At 51.6% G+C, this 22,174-nt stretch overlaps 1 protein-coding gene across 1 annotated transcript in view; it reads left to right on the plus strand.

Annotated features, from left to right (window-relative positions):
• Nucleotides 1–205: 205 nt before the first annotated feature.
• Nucleotides 206–22,174, plus strand: part of PRSS35 (serine protease 35) — a 45,722-nt gene continuing 23,753 nt past the window's right edge. Inside the window, exon 1 of the mRNA XM_069606329.1 lies at nt 206–578. The gene's annotated coding sequence lies outside the window, so the exon portion shown is untranslated. The remainder of the gene's footprint in view (nt 579–22,174) is intronic.

Consider the following 22,174-nt stretch of genomic DNA (forward strand, 5'->3'; position numbering starts at 1 on the left):
AGCTGGAAGAGACTCGTCGTGTGTGTGTGCTGTGTGGATGTTTTATTAGACCCCCCCCCCCCCACCTCTGGAAGAAGCGTCCATTATTAAAAGCGCCACCCCGACCTCTGCCCCGCTCTCCTTCTCTCGCACAGTGGGCGCAACTGAGCTGCAGCACAGAGGTCTGCTGGCAGGAGGAGGCTGCGTGTGTCCCTCCCTGTTTGGTGTCGTTCCCACACTGCCCCACCTTCTCTCTCCATCTTATTCCTATATACTTAAAGTACCTCCTCTTCTTCTCCCCTCACCCCCTCCACACACACAAAAAAGTTTTTTTTTTCCATGCAGCCTCCACATGCCCTGGAAGGAGGGGGCGCGCGCTCGGTGTCCAGCAGCAGGAGCAGCTCCCCGTCTGTCAGTGCTTCGAGCTGCTGTGCTGGCAGGGAGGTGGCCGGCGGCGGGGGCTCTCCAACCTCAGGGACGCACACAACTCGGCAAGAAGCCCCGCTGGACACATTATCCCACCGCAAGCAAGGGGGCCCGCTTCCCGGAGCGCGCCTTCCCCCGGGTCGGCACCATCACACCTTTTGACTGTGCCACAGGTAGGAGTCTGCATCACTCCATTTGTGGGGACTGTCCGTGCCTGCGTGACAGGGTTTGCGGGCACTTGTGAGTGAGACTGTGAGGTAAAGCGAGGGGGTATTTTTGTCTTCTATAACTACAGTAAGGGATAGTGTTAGGGTTTACTGAAGTAGCAAAGGGTGAAATTCGATGTGTGGTGAAAACCTGGCGGCTCCCACTCGTCTCCTTGTGAAAGCGGCTCTCTCTCTGCAAGGTGTATGCACCCGATCGCTTGTGCTGCAGAGATGCTGGAGGGAGTAGTTCACTCCAGTGGGAACTGAGACTCCCCTCCCCCTGGGGAGCTATCTCTGGGCCCGTTTTAAGTTTAGCATCATAGTCTCTAATGAAGGCAATAAAACACATGTTTGGGCAGCCCTGAGAACCGACATGCCGAAAAACCGCCTGCAGATGACAGAGTCTGGGAGCCCGAGCCTGCAATTAGCTCCTCCTGCAGAAGGTCTTTGCTTGTGTCTCAGGAAGCCCGGCTCCTAACCATCCGTATGGGGCTGGACACTTGCAGGGGTTAGGTGGGGGGTGGGGAGGGGGGATGCCGGGGCCGAGAGAGCCCTGGTCGGACAGGACCCAGTGGGGTGTGAGGTGCGCGTGGGGGCGAGCCAAGCAGAAGGTGAGCCGACGGGAGGCAGCCCGGTGAGAAGCAGACGCGTGTCCAGGGTGATGCGAGGAGTGGCGTGGACGGAGATAGCAGGGGTGGGTGCTGGGACAAGTGTGCAACGGGATGATGTGAGGTGCAGCGTGGAAAGGGAGAGCAGAGGGGGCGAGGTGATGGGAGACGGCGTGTGAGAAGCAGGCACGTGCCCATGGGTGTGGGGTGCAGCGTGGAAGGGAAGGACGGGGATAGATGGGGTGATGGGAGGCAGGCAGCGTAGCTAGAAGCGGACCAGGGTCCAGGGGGATGTGAGGTGCCAGGTGGGAGGGGATTTGTGCGTCGGGAGGGTATGCATGTATGTATTCGTTTTAATATAGCATGAACCTAGCCAGTGGTACAGATCATTTATATGGTATGGATAATAACTATAGCATGGGGGGGGGTGCGTGTGGGAGTGCTAGTTAGGACCGGTCCATTTAAAGTGGCTACCCAGTGAATGGCGAACACCACTTTACTGCCCGTTGCCGTGGGGATTTCTCCCTAATTGTACAGTTTTTCTTAAGATAATGATCTCCATCGCGTTTGTTTCCTGGAAGGATTCACGGGAAGAAAGGAAGGAATGGGCGTGATTACAGGTGTCGCTGATTGTCGCTCACCAGGTGGGGGTAACTTTGTAAATAAACGCGCACACAGGCCACGGCGGCTCTCCCGGGCTCCTCTTGTTGCCTCCTTCCTGTTTCGGTGTTTTCTCTCATGCTTGGTGATGCAGTGAGCCCTGTGTACTTCAGTTTGCTCTGTTTATACTACTGGGCAGCAAGGTGGACACTACTACAACAACCTGGGGGCGGGGGGTTATCACAGAACCTCTCAAGTCCCCTTTGGCGGTGCTTTGTGAGTCGCACCCAGTGCCAGGTGACACCGTCCAAGCTCTCTCTACTCCTCCACTTGCCTAAGCACGTCTCCCCACCTGCACATCCGTTCTCCCCCATTCATGTACCTACTAACTCCAACTTTTTGCAACGCTGTCCCCTTTTCTCCCATCACCCTCCATTGCTTCCTTGTCGTTTTTTTCTCTCAGTAACAGCCTGCCACCTAATACTAACTCTTCGCTCCTAAATCGCGTTTCTTCTCTCCCTCGTTCACTTATGATTGTCGCATTGCACCCCTTTTTATGAGCTGACACCCGCACTTATCACCCAGCGTCTGTGTCTCCCCCCAAACACGTTCACTTCCACCCGCCCCTCCTGTAAACGCTCTCTCTTGATCTGATGCCCGTCCGCAATGCCACCTTTCGTCCCCTGTGCCCCTCCCTGTTGCAAGTCGCACCTGGGGACGCCCAGGGGCCACATCGGCCAAGTCCATAGCCTGGAGAGGAAATCGTGGCAGGGTGGCAGAACCCGCTTCTTCCACTTTCCCCCAGGGCAGGTGTCATGTGCCTCCCGTAGCTGTTCTTCCTTGAGGGCGCACAAGCACTCCTTTGGGGAGCCACTACCCTGTGGCTGGCCGATGAATGCAGCCCTCTCCACCTCCGTGGACGCTGCACCCCTTCCGGGGGGCGCAGCATCAGTCCTGTTGGGCAACACCTCTTCCATTTGTTACTGTTGCAGGCCCAGGTGAATTTGGGCCTGCGTCCTCGTTCCCCTTTTTTTTCTTGTTTACGGGGCCCGCAATGTGGAGGAGCGGAAGCTGTCCCCCCCCACATCCTCGTGGATGAGAGAATGTCTGTGGCGTCGGCCGCGAAGGAGGTGCTACCCTTCCCCCACCCGCAAGCCGCAGAGGGGAGGAGCGGCAAACAAACAAGGGATGGCGGGCCCGACTCCAACGGGGCCTGTGAAGGAGTGACGGTTGTCGGCTGCTGCCCCCAACCATGTGGGGGAGGTGAGATCTGCGGTGTCGGCCGCGTGCGTGGCTGCCCCCCCCCCAAAAAAAATCTGAGGAGGAGGAAGAATGTGTGTGCGCCCCCAGGGACAGGGAGAAAGGCTTGCGGCCGCTACAAAGGAAAGTGAGCCTGCCCCTCCCCCTACGTGAAGGCGGGCCAACCCCATCAGGGCCCGCGAACTGGGAGGAAGCCCGCGGCAGCCCCCCAAGTGCCCAGGGCGTGCCGCGGCAGGAAAAAAAAAACAAAGATGCAGGCACAAACCCAACAGGGCCTGCAAAAGGAACAAAGGGAGTGGACTGCCAGCCCCCTCCCCCACGGACTGGAAGACAAGGCAGCCCCCAATGGGAGGCGGGCCCATCATCATCTGGGCCCGCGGTGAAGGAGAGGTGCTTCGGTCCGGAGCGAGAGGGAAAAAAAAGTGAAGTCAGCTGTCCGCCCCTTCGCCCGCGGGAGCCGCGGCAAAGTTGAGCTGCCTGCCCCTCCCCATCCGCAGGGTGCGCTGTGTTGGCACCAGATGGGGGGACTGATGTAAGCAACGGGGGGCCGCCAAACAGCTGGTGTGGCCCCCATGGGAGGTGGGCCCAGCATCGAGGGCCCAAACAAGGAAAAAAAAAGGGAACGAGGACGCAGGCCCAAATTCACCTGGGCCTGCAACAGTAACAAATGGAGAGGGTGTTGCCCAACAGGACTGATGCTGCGTCCCCCCAGAAGGGGTACGGCGTCCACAGAGGTGGAGAGGGCTGCATTCATCGGCCAGCCACAGGGTAGCGGCTCCCCAAAGGAGTGCTTGTGCACGCTCAAGGAAGAACAGCTACGGGAGGCACATGACACCTGCCCTGGGGGAAAGTGGAGAAGTGGGTTCTGCCACCCTGCCATGATTTCCTCTCCAGGCTATGGACTTGGCCGATGTGGCCCCTGGGCCTCCTCAGGTGCGGCTTTGCCGGTTTTTGTGTGACTGCGGTGTGACTGTCCTAAACGAACTCTGGTGAGGATGCGAGCTGGTTTCCGGCGACTCCACGAGTGCGGAAGATGGATATCATAATTAGACATTCCCCGAAGACTGTGAGCCTGCAGACACGGACTTGCTTAAAATGGCCCAGTTTGTGGGCAATGTAGTATGGTGCACACCCGTAGACGGTGAGTGCTTTATGCTGTGCCAGTAACTCTCAGTGGTGCCTTTTAGTGACATGAGAGCCACTCACCCAGGTTAATAAAGGGTGTGCAAAGTAGTAGAGTGGCTCAAGTAGTAGTAGTGGTGGTTATGTTGGGATTTTGGGTTTTGTTTTGTTGTTATGAAAAAGGAGGAGTGTTGCATGTCACCCCTGTAGGGGGACATGGCATCTTCCAGTGTGTGTTGTGATCACATGGCTCCCCATGTGACCACTTTAATAAAAGGGAGGAGCTGCTTCTGGCTCGTCAGTCAAGACTGAAGCTGACTCCGGTGTCGTCCTTTGTGTGCCTGTCTGGCACAACACCGCGTGGTGCAGGCCCAGGGACCGGGCCCACCACGAGGCCGGCGCCCCTGCTGGGCAACACCGTCCTAGTGTGTGCCCAAGCCATGTGTGGCGGGCTGGGGTGGCGACCCCGGCCTGGGTGCCCCCAGAGCCGGGGCCGCGGTGAGCCGGGTGCCCCCGGCCACGTGTGTGTCGCTCTGGTGATCCGGAGCGGGTGGGGCGACCCCCACCCCTTGTGTCAGCGGCTTGATCGCCGCCCCTGTGTTGGGTGCTCCCCGACATGAGTATGGGGCTGCCCGGTGACCCGGAGCAGCCCCCAACACTCCCTCTCTGGCGTTCTGTCTCCCTGTGCCCTCGCCAAACCTTTGCTCGCCTGTGTCTACCACTCGCCTTTTCCCCATCTCCGCTCTGTACCAGCCGCTCCCTCCCTCCATCCCTCCCTGCCTCCCTCTTCCCCAGCCTCTCCGTGCCTGTCCACCCTCCACCCCCTTCGCCTCATATTTACCTTAAGCTGCCAACAGTCCTCTGGCAGCTTTTGCACGAGTCTCTCTGGAATAAAGAAGGCGAGATCGGATTCAAGAAGCAGGACAACTATGTTCCCTGCTGGCCTGCCCCACTCCCCACAAACCCCACCGCCACGCCCCTCTCCCACCTGCAATCCAACCCCCCAAACACACCTGCTGTTCAGTGGGAATGTTCAGTTCAGTGCAGTGCACTGAAGTGCACGTTTCAATGTATTCCTACACTTTTATTTTAAGACGAAACCATTCCGTTTTAAAATAAAAGTATAGGAACAGTCACACTTTTTTTTAACGTAGAGGAGCACCGTTGCCAACCGCTCCCGCCCACTTCGGCTGCCGTTTATTCCCAGCCCTCATCCTGTTAAAGCAACCCATGGGCTGGCTCTAGCCATTCCTGCAAGCTGCCTTCTGAGGAGTCGGATTTAGGAAGAAAAACCCAGACACGGTTGAAAACTCACCATAAAAAAGGCTTGGGGCCTAATTCACAGAAGCGTTTTGTAATGGCAAACCCCCCATTGGAAAACATTCTGTAAGTAAGGGACTGAGGGCTGCATTCTGAGCAGGGGGTATTACAGGAACCTTGCACCAGTGCAAGTGCCATCAGCTCTAGGGGGAACCTTTCCCTTGTGCACTAACCTTTTGCACAATGCATTCGTGCGCCAGGGCAAGGTATGCCCTACACCCAGTCATTTGCCCTATTCAAAAGTGCAATGAAAGAATATGGAGTTTTTTGCACTAAAGCTACATTTGCCCTAGTTCTGCCTGCACTTTCTCCAATGCACCGTTTCTGTGATATAACCTGTGGCCTTTTAAATCGGTCCTTACAAAATAAAATACCACCTAATTACGAGTTGGGTTCACATGGGATGTTAGTGGCTTAGGGGGCGTAGAACGTTCTGTGTAAGGTCAAAATTCAATGCTTTCTACCAAATTCCACAAGTGTTCCTTTCAACCCAAACTCAGATTTTCAGGCTCTGTGGCCACCTGCAGCCGCCATGCCCTATATACTTAAGGTTTGTACAGACTTGCGGGGAACGGCCCCCTACCCAGGATTGCGAAAGGCAGATCACATTGACTGCGCCACTGCCGACCAAGGTGGCTGATGCTGTCACAAAGTGAAAGGAAGGCTTGATAGTGGTGACAGAGTCATCTTTGGATATTTAGGGTTTGCGATGAAGCAGCCATGCTGGAGGCAAGGGAGGGTGGGACAAGGTTTTGGTAGAGGAGTGAAAAAGGACAATTATGGATGTGTCTATTAACTGGTTGCTTCACAGGGAAGTGGGGGAGGTAAGATGGTAGGTTTTCCGTGTGCATATGGTGCAATATGAGGATGGGTTACTGTCAATGTTCCATGTTTGGGGTGTGTGCCAAGGCTGAGACCTCGACTTATGTCTGAGCACAGACACTTACTGCCTCAGGCTCAGCTGGACTATGATGTGGTGTTTTGGCAGCTTTATTATTTTAACTGTCAGTCAATCAAAGCACCACAGCAAGCAACAGCAGTGTGCATGGGCCATGTGCCTCAGAATCATGGGTAAATGTATTGTTATTTTCATAAGGAAGATACTCCTTATTTTCTTTTTTCAATTGTTCATATTTTATTCATCAACATGTTAATATACAAAAATCTCCGACATCTGCACCTATATTTAAGGCCTCCATATATCATTTATATGTACAATTGTTCAATGAAAGAAAAGTAAGAGAGAAAACAACCATCACCCTGTCACCAGTGTGTGATCATAAAAATCAACGATAATGAACTCTTCATGTATAATCCAACATTATTTTTTGTAAAAACTCATGTCCTTTTCTAAAATATAGACACCTGACACTGTTCATATGTCCTTTTCTGCATCTGACATGTTTCTTCTTCTGTGCTGCTAATGCAGACATTCTTCAGGGAACATCATTTCATAGTTTCTCTAAATGTCACTAGTGGCCTTTGGAGAAGGACCAGGGGGACAGAACCACAATGTACCTTGCACTCGTAGACGTTTGTGGTGCTCAACAGGGCCGAGTCAGTTTCAGGGCACTTTGCAGCTTCTGCCACAGAGTTCAGGATGGGAGACAGCTGCAGGTATCAGGCAGCAGGCAGATCGGCAAATGTGGTTGGACGGATGGCTGCAGACTGGCCTAGGAATCATTGTCTCAGTGCTGGTTGGTGGGTTTCAAGCATTGGTAGAGGCGTCTTGGATGACGTTAGTGACTGCAGCGTGACAACAGTAAGTGGCACAGTTGGTTGCAGCTCCTTCACTGGTGGAAGCTGTAAGGCAGACTGTACCTTCATGCAGGGTCCAAATGAATTCTTCTTGTTACTCCTTGCAAAGTCTTCAGATGATCTGCCAAGAGAGGGACTCGACCCTCTTTTAAAGCCAAATGGGCCCCAGTGATTGGTATAGGTTAAACATACCTTAATGAACCAATCCAGGGTCCCCACCAACAATCACCTGTATGTGTGAGGTCATAACCAGGGTGCTTTGCAACAGGAAAGGTAAAGAGGTGAAAACATGTACTACTAAGTTCCACCCATCTTCCTGTCTGTTATGGATCAAAGGGTCTCTCTGGGTAATTGAGCTCTCTGTGGTTCCTGATTAAAGCAGCATATCTCCCTTGAAGCTGCGACCAGACCGGACTTTCGGTCATTGCCAACCCACATACTCATACCTTCTGAATAGGGTCCCCCTTTGGGGATGACTACTGTAGACAGCTGTCCGAGACAAAACATTTCACTGCCCTTGATACTAAGAGGCGGGAGCTGGCTTCATGTTGACACATATGCATATCAAAAGTGTTGAGGTTTCCTGTCTCTTGTTAGCCATGTGACTAGGCCTCTCATAGGCCTGCTTGAATTAACTCTGATCAGTATGAGTAGCTGCCACCAGCAGGGCCAACAAAGGACAGGCCAGATCCATGGGGCCTTTTTCATTTAATCAGGTTGGCCATGGCAGGAGTAAGGTTTTGCCCTCCCCTTTTTGAGATGCCTTGATATACTCCTGGCTGTCACATTCCACCTAAATGTGAAGGGGGTGGTGCCTGTAAGCTTTGTCCACCCAGAGTACACAGGTCTATGTGTTTGTCGTACGACAAAGCGCAGGAAAAAGGGACAGATTAGCCAGGTTAATTCTACCATCACTCATATTCATATAACATTTCAAAAAAGCCCAGGCGAGTTCCCACCCACCGGGCAGATGGTTGAATTCCTCACACATAGCTGCACACTGTTCCAGACAACTTGCATGACATTTTCATCGCTCCGTTAACTTAATCCCTGCCAGCACTACCACAGCAGGGTAGGTGGTTCAGTTCTGAGTGTGAGCAGCAGCCAGGCAACCAGAGTATCGAGGCAGCTAATTAGTTCAGCAGGTAAGTAGGCATGCCCATTTGCCAGGGTACGTGATCGGACTAGCACGTTGCATTCGCAACTCTTTTGCTGGTGCACCTCTGTTACAATCGTTCGTCCTGCTCTCCCCGATACTAGTGCAAATCCAGCTCCCTCGCACCGTCTCAGGCATTCCACGCACTTGGCACTCGGACACAAATAACCCACAAAGCCAGAAGTGGGGTTGTAAAAGTGCTGTAATGTTAACACACACACCAGGCTCTGGAGGGCTGCATCGACTCTGCCCCCTCCCAGGCCTGGCTCATACTTATGTACAATGCAAAGCTACATATTAATCTCCTCCCATTAGCCGTACGTATTCATAACAATAGTTCATTTCGCCGAAGAAAAGGCAATCAAGTACATTTCGTAACTTCAGATTGTCTTTGCAAGTCAGGCTCTTATCAACCTTGGGACTTGAGCCAGCAGCATCCGAACTGTGTACATTCTCGAAGGGAGGGCTGTTCATGCCCGTCTCTGCGAGGCCTGCGGCATTCCACAGCTAGCTGGGCTGGTTGTGCTCTGGTGGTTCTCTGCGACATCTGCTTTCATGGCTGTTAGATGTTTAGGCCAGTCCTTATGTCAAATCATTAGGCCAGTGTTCCTGCTTCAGATGTGATGTATCTCGAACCAAAAGAAAGTGCAGAATCAGAAATGTACCATGTAACAACCTCTACAGGTAGGGCTATTTAGTGGGCACATACAGGGCCTTATTAAGTGGAGCTGATCCCCTCTGTCTTCTGGGCTGCGCCGTTACACATATGTGTGCCAGGCTTCCGACTCCCCGAGATTTAAACACACACAGGCACTTAAGGTCATTGGAGCCGCAGAGTTGCAGTGCCATTGGCAGGAAAGAGGGCCACCCGGCTCAGGGCAAATAACAGCAGCTCAGTAACCAGCCAGCACCACCACCGCAGGAGCAAGACCAGAGAAACGGCCTCGGCTGATTATATCTTGGTCTGGTGTTTGACAGGCACGTTCATCAGATCAGTGCTGATTTTGTCTGCCTTTGTGTTTCACTTTACTGTAGAAAGAAAGCACTTTTGCTCTGTTTCCTGTGAATAGACAGCCAAAATATTCCACTTGTCGCCTGTAGAAGCGGAGGACAGGCATACTGAGGATGTGTTCAAATAAGCCATTAAACCATTGGTGCCTCATTTGAAGGCACAGCTAGTTTCTTATATTATTTTTAGTTATATTGATTGGTATAAGTAAATCACACATCCCTGCACTGCCAATGATCTGTAGGGAGTTGCAACTACACCCCCTAATGTGTTGCCACTGTGGGAAGCAGCTGTGGATGACGAGTTGATGCCCCATGTGGCAAAATATTTGGGTCCTGACAGTTATGTTTTTGCAACATAACCATTGGTTACCTTAGGTCTTGTTTTTTTATATATATTTAAGGGGAGGGAAGTAGCAGTATGAGGCAGTGGGGAGGAGAGAAGGATGCCTGTTTGTTGGGGGGGGGCATGTGTTGCTTATGAGCCCACTCTGTTGACCTGTTGACCTCGCACGAGGGTTAGGCAGAGTCCTGCAGATAAGAGGGCCATGCACATCCTGTACGTGGAGATGAATAGGTATGAAGAAGGGTATGTCACCCAACTCAGGTGCTGCGTGCCAGCATCACTTCCTGAACCCCTGACCTGGCTGGCAAATATCCCAATCATGGATCCCCATCCAGCTCAAGTTCTACACGCGTGGATTGATGGCCCCACTGCAGCGCCAGAGAAAACGCTCGGGCATGTTACAGTGAGGCTTTGCCTGTGCGCAGAACCCAGGCTTCCCCACGGGAAGGCATCTTCTGCTCTTTGCAGTGCAGGGCTATCCTGACATGACCCGTCTCGGGAAACACATGAATTCCCATCATCGCCGGAATGCAAGCATGTGAGCTGATCTTGGAGGGATGAGCTCAGCGAGATATCCAACCCTCTCCGCGAGGCACCAGGGGAACATTCAGCGCCACGCAGTGCCCTTCTCTGACCTCTAACGGTATGAATGAAAAGGAGCACGTGACAGACCGGGATTCTCACGTTCCGGAGTCATTAGCAGGGTAATATTGTGATACTTCCCACTACTCTTGCCTTATGGGGGAGCCGCAGGAAGCTCCCATTGGTCTCTCTTGAACTGGAAAGAATAGACTATTTACACTACTCTCTTTTGAAATGGACAGATTAGACAGTTTCTACTACTCCTGAATGAACTGTGAAGAGCAGGAAGAGTGGACAGCTTCTACTGCTCTCCATTGAACTGCAAGAGTAGACAGCTTCAACTGTTCTCTCTCTCGTACTGGGAAGAGTAGACAGCTTCCACTGTTCTCTCTCTCCTACTGGGGGGAGTAGACAGCTTCCACTGTTCTCTCTCTCGTACTGGGGAGAGTAGACAGCTTCCACTGTTCTCTCTCTCGTACTGGGGAGAGTAGACAGCTTCCGCTTCTCCCTCTTGAATTGGAAGAGTTGACAGGAGCTTTATTTCACTGCCCTCTCTTAAACTGGGAAGGTTAGACGGCTTCAACTTTTCTCCCTTGAAAAGGGAAGATTACACAGCAGACAGATTCCATGTCTCTCTATCTTGAACTGGGAAGAGTAGACCGCTTCCACGTCTCTCTCTCTTGAACTGTAAAGCATACTCAGCTTCCACCACTCTCTCTCTCTCTTGAACGGGGAAGCGTAGACAGCTTCCACCACTCTCTCTTGAACTGGGAAGCGTAGACAGCTTCCACCACTCTCTCTCTTTCTTGAACAGGGAAGCGTAGACAGCTTCCACCACTCTCTCTTGAACTGGGAAGCGTATACAGCTTCCACCACTCTCTCTCTCTCTTGAACTGGGAAGCGTAGACAGCTTCACCACTCTCTCTTGAACTGGGAAGCGTAGAAAGCTTCCACCACTCTCTCTCTCTCTCTTAAACGGGGAAGCGTAGACAGCTTCCACCACTCTCTCTTGAACTGGGAAGCGTAGACAGCTTCCACCACTCTCTCTCTCTCTTGAACTGGGAAGCGTAGACAGCTTCCACTACTCTCTCTCTCTCTTGAACTGGGAAGCGTAGACAGCTTCCACTACTCTCTCTTGAACTGGGAGGAGTAGACATATTTCACTACTCATTCATGAACTGGGAAGAGTGGGAAGAGTAGACGCCTTCTACTGCTCTCTCTTTAACTGAGAAGAACGGATAGCTTCCACTGGGCTCTCTTTGACTTGGGATAACAGACAGCGCTGATGAATCTCGTTGGATCTCATTGGAGCTGGGAAGAGTAGAGCGCTTCCACTACTCACTTGTGGGAGGAGAAGAGGAGGTGCCTTCCGTCGCTCTCTCATGGGCGGGAACACTGGGGATCTCTTCAGGACTGGGAAGAGAGCAGGGCTTCTGAGACTCTGTTATGGGAGCGGAAGAATTGGTAATGTTAGCATGCGCCTGAGGCATTATGGGCTGCAGGGGTACCCTTCACACCTGCCCTGGCACAAAGTGAGAGGGCAGATTTTGTAGGCAAAGGCTAGTCCCGGAAGCTGTGTTTGCGGGCGTGGTTAGAGTCTCATGAAAGGAAAAGGCTCTGCACCCGCGGTGATGTGGATATCAGTTCACAACACACATTATGGCCTGATTCACAGAGCGTTTTCCAATCGGATTGTGCCATTATAATACACTTCTGCGAATCATGCCCATTGTATATTGTTCCCTGGCTCATGAGGGCTCGCTCCACTTTTCCAAAACCAGTGTGGCATAAAGCAGGCATTCCAAAAGTGAATCATGCTTGCAACTGTTATGAAGCCATCCATGGGCCCTCATTACGACCTCGGCGGTAGCCATGCCGCTATTGGCAGCATGGCTGCCGCCGAAATCGCATCCGGGTCCACAGAATGAACAATTACTGGGCCATTCCGAGTTCGGAAGGCCCGGTAATTCCTCCCTCCAAGGACCCGCACCCGGCCCTTCCCCATTCCCATTTCAGCCCCCATATGGCTGAATGGGAATGGGAGAGGGAGCAAACAACGGGCCATTACGAGTTGGCCCGTTGTTTGCTCCCTCTTCCCCTCGTGGGACCCGGTAAGCACGCCTGGTTTGACCAGGCGTTACTTCCTGGGTCCCGCGAGGGGACCTCGTACTGAGGCAGTACGGGGTAAACGGCGCCGGCACCTTTTACGGCGCCGTTAACACCGTACCGCCAGGGTCATAATGAGACCCATGGATGTCTTCTGCCACTCTCTGCTGGACTGGGAAGAGTGGATCACTCCCATTGGCCTCTCTCTAGAGGAGCCGAGTAGGTGACCTCCACTCTTCTCTTCTCGCCAGACGACTTCCAAAGCTCCTCCTCACCCATGTGAGCAGACATGAAGTACATGTGCCGACTGTCTGAAGAAGGCTGCAGTTCTGTGTAAACGTAATCATGTGATTGCCGCAATGTTCCACCTTCCACCGCACGGAAGCCCCTGAACTGGGGAGCGGTTCCGGTCAGCTTGCCCCACAGCAACAGTAACATGCGTTACCCCTCCCGGCTGCACTGATCGGTGTCACTGCTATGTGCAAAGAGTGCAACATAGAAACATGAATTAGTTAAGCAGGCAGCAAAACCGAAAGGTGCCGGCTGGAAGGTTTTGAATGAAGCATCATTTCTGGCCTTGATCTGGGCAACCCTCCAGTGCATCATTTTTTGTCCCTGCCGAGCTCTTACAGAAGGGAAAAGACAATATGCAAATCAGGCTTCGTCCCATTCCAAAAGTGGCAGACCAGCCCAAACTGTTAGATTACATCCCCTCAGGACGAGACCAAAAGCAACCCCAGGCATGTTTCAGGTTTATTGGCCATTGCCAGTGAGATATAACTTGGGACTCTAGGCATGGCAAGCTCAGGACCCATGTCTGGGGTTAACCGTCACACTTGGATCCACAACGGCCTACATGGTTGGCCGGAGCAATGCTAGTGGTTATGATTAATTCAAAGTCTTCCAGCTATCACCCTTTCATTTTCTTGTGCCTTTTCGGGTGGGACCAAAACTGATTTGCATATTTATTTTCCTTTTCTGTCAGGGCCTGGCAGGCTAAGAGACGATGGCCTGGAAGGTTGCCTAGAGCAATGCCTGTGGTTATGATTAATTCTAAATCTTCCAGTCATCACCCATCTGTTTTGTTTTTAGTTATGTGTAATGTGCCTAGAGGTTAAGAAGCATTAACACAAACATGCCCAACATCCATCACTTGTTTGTTTCTCGGTGATTTTCCTTTAGTGGGACAGTTATGCCGAGACTAAGGCCCCGACCCTGCTTAGCACAGAGTCTCAAAAAGGCTGAAACCTTCAAGAAATTGTCATGTCATGTAGAGAGGACGTGGTCTAGCAATTTGGTCTTCTTTGCTACCTTTGGGACTTTGGTAAAGACTGATTGCATATCATATAATCTGTGGAGCCCAGAGCCAACTGACCCCTGCCCCTTGCTTTGTATTATACAATGATGACTGAGGCATTGTATTGGTGTTGGCAATAAAAGGCTGTGGTTTTTTATTGCACAATATATAATCATAAAACATATTTTGGTAAATGTATTTATCAAAATCACACATGGATAAACAATGCTATTTTTTGGGCACATGGTCCAGGGGGCATCTACCGGGCCCATGCCACCATCTTCTTCCCACATCTTTGTGGGCTACGTTCGTTGCCCTGTTTTCCTCTTTCTTCTCCCCATCTTCATCCTTCTGGGTGGGTGGGATTCGCGGCATGACTGATTCCCTCTCCCGGTTCCTTCCTTTTATTCCCCACACATATCCCGAGGCTATGTATGATTCTGTGGATTTGCTGCCCCTCTGGCCGCCTGACACCTACGGCCATTCACACTTTGGTGTGGCCTCCCTCCTCTCCCTTTGTTCTTTCCTCCTGCTCTTCCTGTCCTTGGACTTGTCCCCTTATGTGCTTTGCACTCTGTTGTGTTTTCCTCCTGATAAGTGTTTGGGTGTAACAGGTGGCGGGAGAATGGGCGCCAGGACTTCCTCCCCTTGTGTTGTACTGCTGCTTATGGCAGCCTTAGATAGATGTGTGTGTCATGTCACTCTGGGCCCCCGGATTATTCCCCTGTGCCCTTTAGCTGCATGGGTGCCCCATTAAGCGGCACTGGCCACTTTTCCCCTTCTGACATAGCAAAGAGAAGGTACAAAATGATACCACCCTCCTAGAGGAATCCTGTGATTAAATGGCTCGAGCATTTCCATCCAAACGTTTAGCTCTATGCACTGCGCCCCCTGTCAATGCATATGCACAGCAGCCGTTCACGTGCCAACAGAAAGTGTCCCCAACATTGTACATGGCTGCTTCATTGACATTTAGGAACCCAGGTACACAGTCCAGCATTCTCATTGGCTGTATTTCTCTTAGGATGATGCAGAAGCATGAACTACCTGTTGCATGTTTAGCTGTGTGGGCGTGAGGGTTCACACACAGCACCTCACTTTGGTGCTGGGGCGACTGGATAAGGGGGCTGTACACCTGTAATGCTTACGCATTGCCTACAACCCCGGTACTGGGGCGACTGGATAAGGGGGCTGTACACCTGTAATGCTTACGCATTGCCTACAACCCCGGTGCTGGGCCGACTGGATAAGGGGGCTGTACACCTGTAATGCTTACGCATTGCCTACAACCCCGGTGCTGGGGCGACTGGATAAGGGGGCTGTACACCTGTATTGCTTACGCATTGCCTACTTCCCCGCTGCTGGGGTGACTGGATAAGGGGGCTGTACACCTGTAATGCTTACGCATTGCCTACAACCCCGGTGCTGGGGCGACTGGATAAGGGGGCTGTACACCTGTTAAGCCTCTGAGTTTCCTCCATCCTCGGTGCAGCCAAAGATTTGGTGCTGAGCAGCCAAAAAGCTTCAGATCTTAAAGATTTGCAACTGTCACATTGCGCAAAGCATCCCAGCAGCAGGTCGTCAACTCCCGCTCTGTCCCGCTCTGAACGAATGCATACACTCGATTCATGGAATTATTTGCGTGTAAAACGGGGATTCGTGTGCCATTCTGCCTGAAAATTCCTGTTTGACGAATGGGGATTTGTGGTCAGAAGGCACGAATCTGGGTGTGGTCCATCGCAGCTCGGGGACCCGATTCACCTCTGGGTGCCTTGGGTGGTCGTGGAAGTGGGAGATGGATAAAAAAAAAGATGACATTTAAACTTTAAAAAAAATTATGTTTGCAGGTGGGAACGGGGTGTTGGTTCTACAGACATGGACCTTCAACTGGAAACACACCTAAGGACTCATCCCGCACCTAAGGACTCATCCCGCACCTAAGGACTCATCCCGCACCTTAGGACTCATCCTCCTTTTGTTTTGCAGAACACATTACAAATCGTTCATAATCAATATTTAGAATTAGAGTAAAATATTCACCCAGCACGGCAGCTGTTTATGAGTTATCTGCAGGACGCGATGTTTAAAGATTTTGAATACTACGGGCCAGCAGAGTATAGCAGTGTGGACCTCATGACATGACCATGGACCTCTATTAGAGCATCAAAGTACATTTCTAATCTCTCCATCCACAAACTCCATCGTGGGCCCAGGCTGGACGGGGCACCACAGACATCACACACCATTAGAGGGGCTAGAGACCCATGTTGTTTGGGTATTGGTCCAGGTACTTGGAGTACTATTGCATCGTCAGCCATCGTGTGGCCTTAATTTACTCTCTGTCCTTGGTATTGCACTCTGCTGATGCGCAGTTTCCACCCACACTGAGGGCATGAGCACTCCACAAGAGAGCTGCAACTCAGGGAGTTGAGAGGGGGCACTTTCAGGCGTGCCACGACAGATCATCAGTAATAACTGTGCTTCAAGGATGGGTCTTGGAAATACAAAGAGAGTTTATCCTGTTTCTTTTCGCTTTTCACTTTTTTTCCCTACTGGCGCACAAGCACACCTACAGGAGCCGGAACCTCAGTAAAAGGGGTGGGGCAGTCCACCGTGTGCCCGCTCCTCTCAGGAGCTCAACCACCCACCCGTACTCACTGGTGAGATACCGGGCCCCACAGCACCTTCCGACTCAGGGAACAAGTGCACTGTCTGTCGAGGTAACCATTACGGCGTGGCAACATCAAGCGACCACCTCGTGGCCAGTGTGATGGGGAGCTGGGACGCCCAGGAAGCACACAGAGATACTGGTTGCTGTCCGAGCTCCGCTCGTGCACTGCTGGCGTGCCGGAGTGATGGCCCATTTATTGAAGATACGGCCTGACGTCACACATATAACGCGTCTTGAAACACCTGTGTGTAGGTGCTTTATAAATGCCATATCACGTCAGGCCTCTTAAAGTGACCTCACCAAAGGGATGTAGTCCGCGCTTTAAGTGAGCCACGACGGGCCCATTTCAAAAAGATGTTTGATTATATTTGATGTCCCTCCCATACGCAATCTGCTGCAGCTGCGTGGTGCATGGATTATAATGGAGATGTTGCCTAATGCAAACTCCAGCGGATGATTTGCTTGGGTTGAGCATTATGGGTGCATAGCTTGAGCTCCATCTTGAAGATCATTATTACCGAAGCCTAGTCCCCGCCCCGCCCCAGCCTAAAGCGCTGAAAGCCGTGGTCAGGGCTGGCCTTAGGGGCAGCAGCGCCCTGGGCGAACTGTCACCCGCCCCCTCCCCGCGCACCCCTGGTCATTAGCACCCTATTGTTCATAAATGCGCTCCGCTGCGCGTGCGCATTGACCAACAATGAGGCGCCTGCCGCCACTATGCCAGCTCGGGGGAGCCCTTGAAAGACTCCCCAGAGCTGGCGTGGAGCTAACGGTGCCTTTTGTTGGTTAAGGCGCCTGCGGTAGAGGGGCGCATTTGGTGTCAATCAGGTGCTGAGCACCCGATTGACATTGAATGCGCCCACCTGCTGCACCTTCTCCCACTAAGCCAGCTCGAGGGAGCCCTTGAAAGACTCCCCCGAGCTGGGCTGGCGGGGGCTAATGGTGCCCTTGGGGGCGCGGCGCCCCGGGCGGCCGCCTGGCTCGCCCCCCCCCCCCCAAAGGCCGGGCCTGGCCGTGGTCAGACATGTCAGCGACAAGTTCACACTGTGAGGTCTGTTTTTGGGCAGCAAATGCACACTTAAAGTGGCATTAGAGAATATGAGTCAAAGTCCTAGCTAAAGCCCTGGAGGGAGGGGGGGCGAGGGGCTGCAGATTATCACTGGACATATCCTGAGAGAGAAAATGATGTATTTACAGTGATGTTTTCACAACCCGCAGATGGGGATGGTTGCGCATGCCCAGGTACGGTGTCTCGAGGGGTGTGTCAGCACAATTGAGTCTGGAGTTGTGATACATTGGAAGTCGAAAATTAAAGATATGGTGGTTTTGGATGAGGAACATACAAAATGCACGCAACCAGGGCCCGTAACCGCGTCCTTTAGAGAAGCTGCCCTCCTGCAGGAGGTGTGTGGGTGCCTGCGCCTGACAGCACCTGCCCATACCACCTCCACACGGTAGCGTCCTGCGCCATCTACCCAGCATCCGAGGCCGTCACTGTGAGACACTGTCATTGTGTCCCTCTGCTGCAGGCCGCGGGTTGTCTTCCTTTTTGTCGGAACGTGTATACAGACGTCGGACAAACGGGGAAGGAAGGGTGTCATCTGGCGAAGACGCGGTTACCTCAAGAGACATCTAAAACGTCTCTGCTGGTGTAGAAAGACCGTGCAAACTCTCGGTCCGAACCAACGTGGCTGCGAGGAAGGACTACGGCTCAGCTCTGCAGATGTTCAGGATGTTTCACTGAGTAGGAAGGCGAAGTATTGCTGACTTTCCAACACCGGTGCTCTTTAAAAGCTGGTTAGTGCAAGATTGCCCTCTAGCGGCTGCACTGTGCAATTCTGCGATAATGAGACGAGACATGTGAGAGAGGTGATCTGTGGACCCTGTTTACTCGTCTGGTACTTCTCTGGCATTCCCTGCGTATCGTTTGTGAGCTACACAAATGGTACAATTAACATCATTCCTTTGGATATCGAAGACATCAAGCAGATTATCAGTAGCGGCTGGTGACATTTCTCATTGGGCGGGAGGGGGGTGCACATGTTTTTCTTTTAAGTGTGCAAGAGCGACCGAGCGCAGAGATAATAAAGCTATAGACGCTCAAGGAGTGTCCGGGTGGAAAAGGGGGCTGGGGGTGGGAGGACGGTTCTGCCCCAAGAATATTTTTAAAAATATGGGCTGAAATATCATATTTTCATAGCACAATTTTGGGGGGAAATTAAGTTAAAAGGCCATGTAATTTAGCACCAGTTTGTAGGATAGCACCTGAAAAATTAGAATACATTCCAGATAATCAATAGCACACCGGGGCAGTTTCATGATGCTTTTGCGCACAATATATCCCAGTATTCTTCTGGTGTAAGAAAATATTGAAGCTACATCACAAAACATGTTTAGGAACTTTAGATGTGGTTACAAACTGGGATTATCACCTGGCATTGGTGCCTGAGCTCGTGTTCTAAAAATGTTGAATTGAATTGAAGTGTTCTTTCTAGGAGTTTATCCTTAAGGCAAACTTTGTTAGATCATTAAATGTATTCAGTTGTGGAGAGTGACATCCACGAAATGTAGTGAAGGTGCCACAGATTTCCAATTTTGCGCATTTTAAGGACACAAAGCATTGGCAACATGAAGTGAATGGTTCTTCACCCCCTCTCAAGCTCCGACCCTCGCTGCACCTTCACGAACATTATCTATTATTCACACATTCAATCACAAGCAGTAACACGCAGACACTGAGCTCATAAAATAACACATGCACACATTCATGCACACACGCATACAGGCACACACGTACACACACCCTTCACACCACATGCATGCATGCACACAAGCATGCATACTTAGATTTCAGCAAAGGTTGCAAGGTGTACCCTTCCATTTAAAAGGCCCTACGTGATGTGGAGGATGGCCTCTTAGTCAACAACGTTGGGGTGCTTTTGGATCACCAAAACTTTACTCTAGTTTCCGAGGAGACGGTTTGGGAAATCACTGATATTTTGGACTTACTGCACAAAAACACCCAGACTCGCTTGTAGTGGAAAAAGGCTGTTTTAATGTGACAGGCCAAAGTTCACAAATAACCGCTGACCTGGTTCCCTGACATTACAGACTAACACAAAATGTTTTAACAAACAATTTAATAATTCAACACTTTCATTTCCCCCAACAAATAAATAATGAATTTGTTCCACTTCCTCCCTACCTATCCCTTGGTCCCTACCGTCTCCTTACTATCTTTTCTAGGCGTCCTGCTTTTTCCCCGGGGCCATGTCCCTCCATCTTCAATACCTGTTCCCCCGGGGTATCCCGTTTGTGCAAACAGCACCACCCCCATAATTTCCCATGCTATTCGCCCATTGTGCTTCATTCTCCCCTCATCTAAAGAGGCCATGACCCCGGCAACCAACAACCGCAATATCCTAGAACTCCCCTCTACACCAAACTCCTTCTTCCTATGACCTGCAGCCAGGCTGACCTGGCACATCAGCAACAGAAACTTTACATCACAACTTCCCCAACTAGTGCCCCAGCCTGTCACAAGAAAACTGCCCACAAAAACCCCTAACAGCCCTTGCACTCTAAGCATACAACCCATCAACCTATTGTGGGGGAAAACCAACCAAAAATGTACTAATTAAAAACCCCCTCCTCCCCTGATATTTGAACCCTTGGCGACCTAGAAAAAGAGGGAGGGCAGGCAGGGACAAACGCTCGCCCTAACCGTCGCCTGCTCCCGAACCTTCCCTGTCCCCTTAAATACCCCTGGGGGCGTGCTACACGCAGGCCATCTCGTTGGCCTGTGTGCAGCGCCCAAAATAACCCTGGGGGGAAACGCTTTGCGTTCCCCCCGGAACCCCTCTTTGGGATTAATGTACAAAAACACCCAGACTAGCTTGTAGTGGAAAATGTCACTTTAATGTGACAGGCCAAAGCTCACAAATAACCGCTAACCTGGCTCCCTGGCCTTACAGACTAACACAAAATGTTTTAACAACCAATTTAATAATTCACCACTTTCATTTGCCCCCAACAAATAAATAATTAATTAGTTCCACTTCCTCCCTACCTATCCCTTGGTCCCTACTGTTTCCTTACCATCTTCTCAAGGCATCACCCTTTCTCCCCGGGGCCATGCCCCTCCATCTTCAATACCTATCCCCTGGGGTAGCCCGTTTGTGCAAACAGCAGCACCCCCATCATTTCCCGCGCTATTCCCCCATTGTGCTTCATTCCTCCCTCATCTAAAGGGGCCATGCCCCCGGCAACAGAAAAACCCTCCACCGAGGTGTTCTTCCTGCCCCACCCCTACCAACTTCCTTCTACTTCCAACTCCTTATTATCTCTTGCACCTGCAAAGTCAAATCCAAAAGGTAATAACTGTTCCCATAAATTGACAGGTTTGACTGGTGAACGACATCCTCCCTGAAAATCTTGAAACCCTCACAGACTATTTTGCTGTGCTCCAAAACCTTCACCGCCGCCAAGGCACAACATTTCACCATCTCTCTATTTATTCCCTTCCTCGCCCACTCTAGTGTTCCCTCACTTCTCACTCCCCCACAAACTCTCCGCGGCAACAGCTTAGTCCAGACTACACTTGCTTTGTGCCATATTTCCCGGACCCATGCCAAATCCCTCTTCATTTTTCTCAGCAGAGCCACACCCGTGTCTCTTACTAGGTCATTCTCCCCTGCATGAATAATCACACCCTCTGGAGACCCATAGCTCTCCTTCAACCCCGCCAACATAGGCAGCAGCTGATCCCAGTGAAGCCCCCCTAAACCAGACCACCTTACCAGTGCCACTTTGTAGCTGCACCCCAATTGTGTGCCAAAAACCCTTTACTCCGCCTCCTTCCCCGCCCACTTAACAATAGACTGGCCCACAATCCAAATCTGCGGCATCTCCGCCGGCCTCCGCGCAGTATTTTAAAAAGAAATGAGAATGTCACTTTCCAGTCACGACCACCGCACCACATTCAGCCCTCCCCTACCCTCCAACCCTATTTCAAACAGCCCCTTTATCCAAGTACCTAATCTACCCTTCGTACTTCCCGGACCTCCACCGTCCCAAACTTTTCTGCTGATACTGCCGCCCCACCCTCATGCTGAAAAACCAAACCCGTCATTCCCCGACATCGCTCCTTCCACGCCAAACCCGTCCTCACAGGGCACAAATCCTTATTGCCCCAACCCAGCAACACCCAACAGCCCTTTCCTTTTTGATCTGTCTTTGACCTCTTAATCCTGATGTCCAGTCCCAACTCCGAAAAATAAATATCTTCCCAACGCAGGCCACTTACTCCCCTCTTTCCTCCCACCAGCTCTGAAACCCTAAAGGCCCCGAAGAGCAACCATGTAAAGCAAGTTGCAAACATCACTCCCTCCCAAGCCGACTAGCAGACCCCTTCCACAGCCCAACAAAACCTGACCAATAGAGCCATCGATACTGGCCTCCTACTGTCCTTCCCCCTCTTACTCTCCCTTGCCTATCCCTCTAACATTCTGCTTGCCATTTTTCCGTCGCTCGGCTGGAAACCCCAAAGCCACTTCCTATAGAAAGCAACCCCTGCCATCTTTCTCACTATCGTTGCCTTAGACCAACCCTTATCCATGCACCTCAAGAGGAAGTTTACCACATCATCCCTTCTCCGCTCTTCCGCATCTCCCCTGCCCTTCCAACTCCGAGCTCCCGCTTTTATGAAATCCTCCCATGCTCTCCTGTATGCC

This window comes from Ambystoma mexicanum, chromosome 4p, assembly GCF_040938575.1.
Source record: "Ambystoma mexicanum isolate Mex_15411 chromosome 4p, UKY_AmexF1_1, whole genome shotgun sequence".
In the NCBI taxonomy this organism is placed as follows: Eukaryota; Metazoa; Chordata; class Amphibia; order Caudata; family Ambystomatidae; genus Ambystoma; species Ambystoma mexicanum.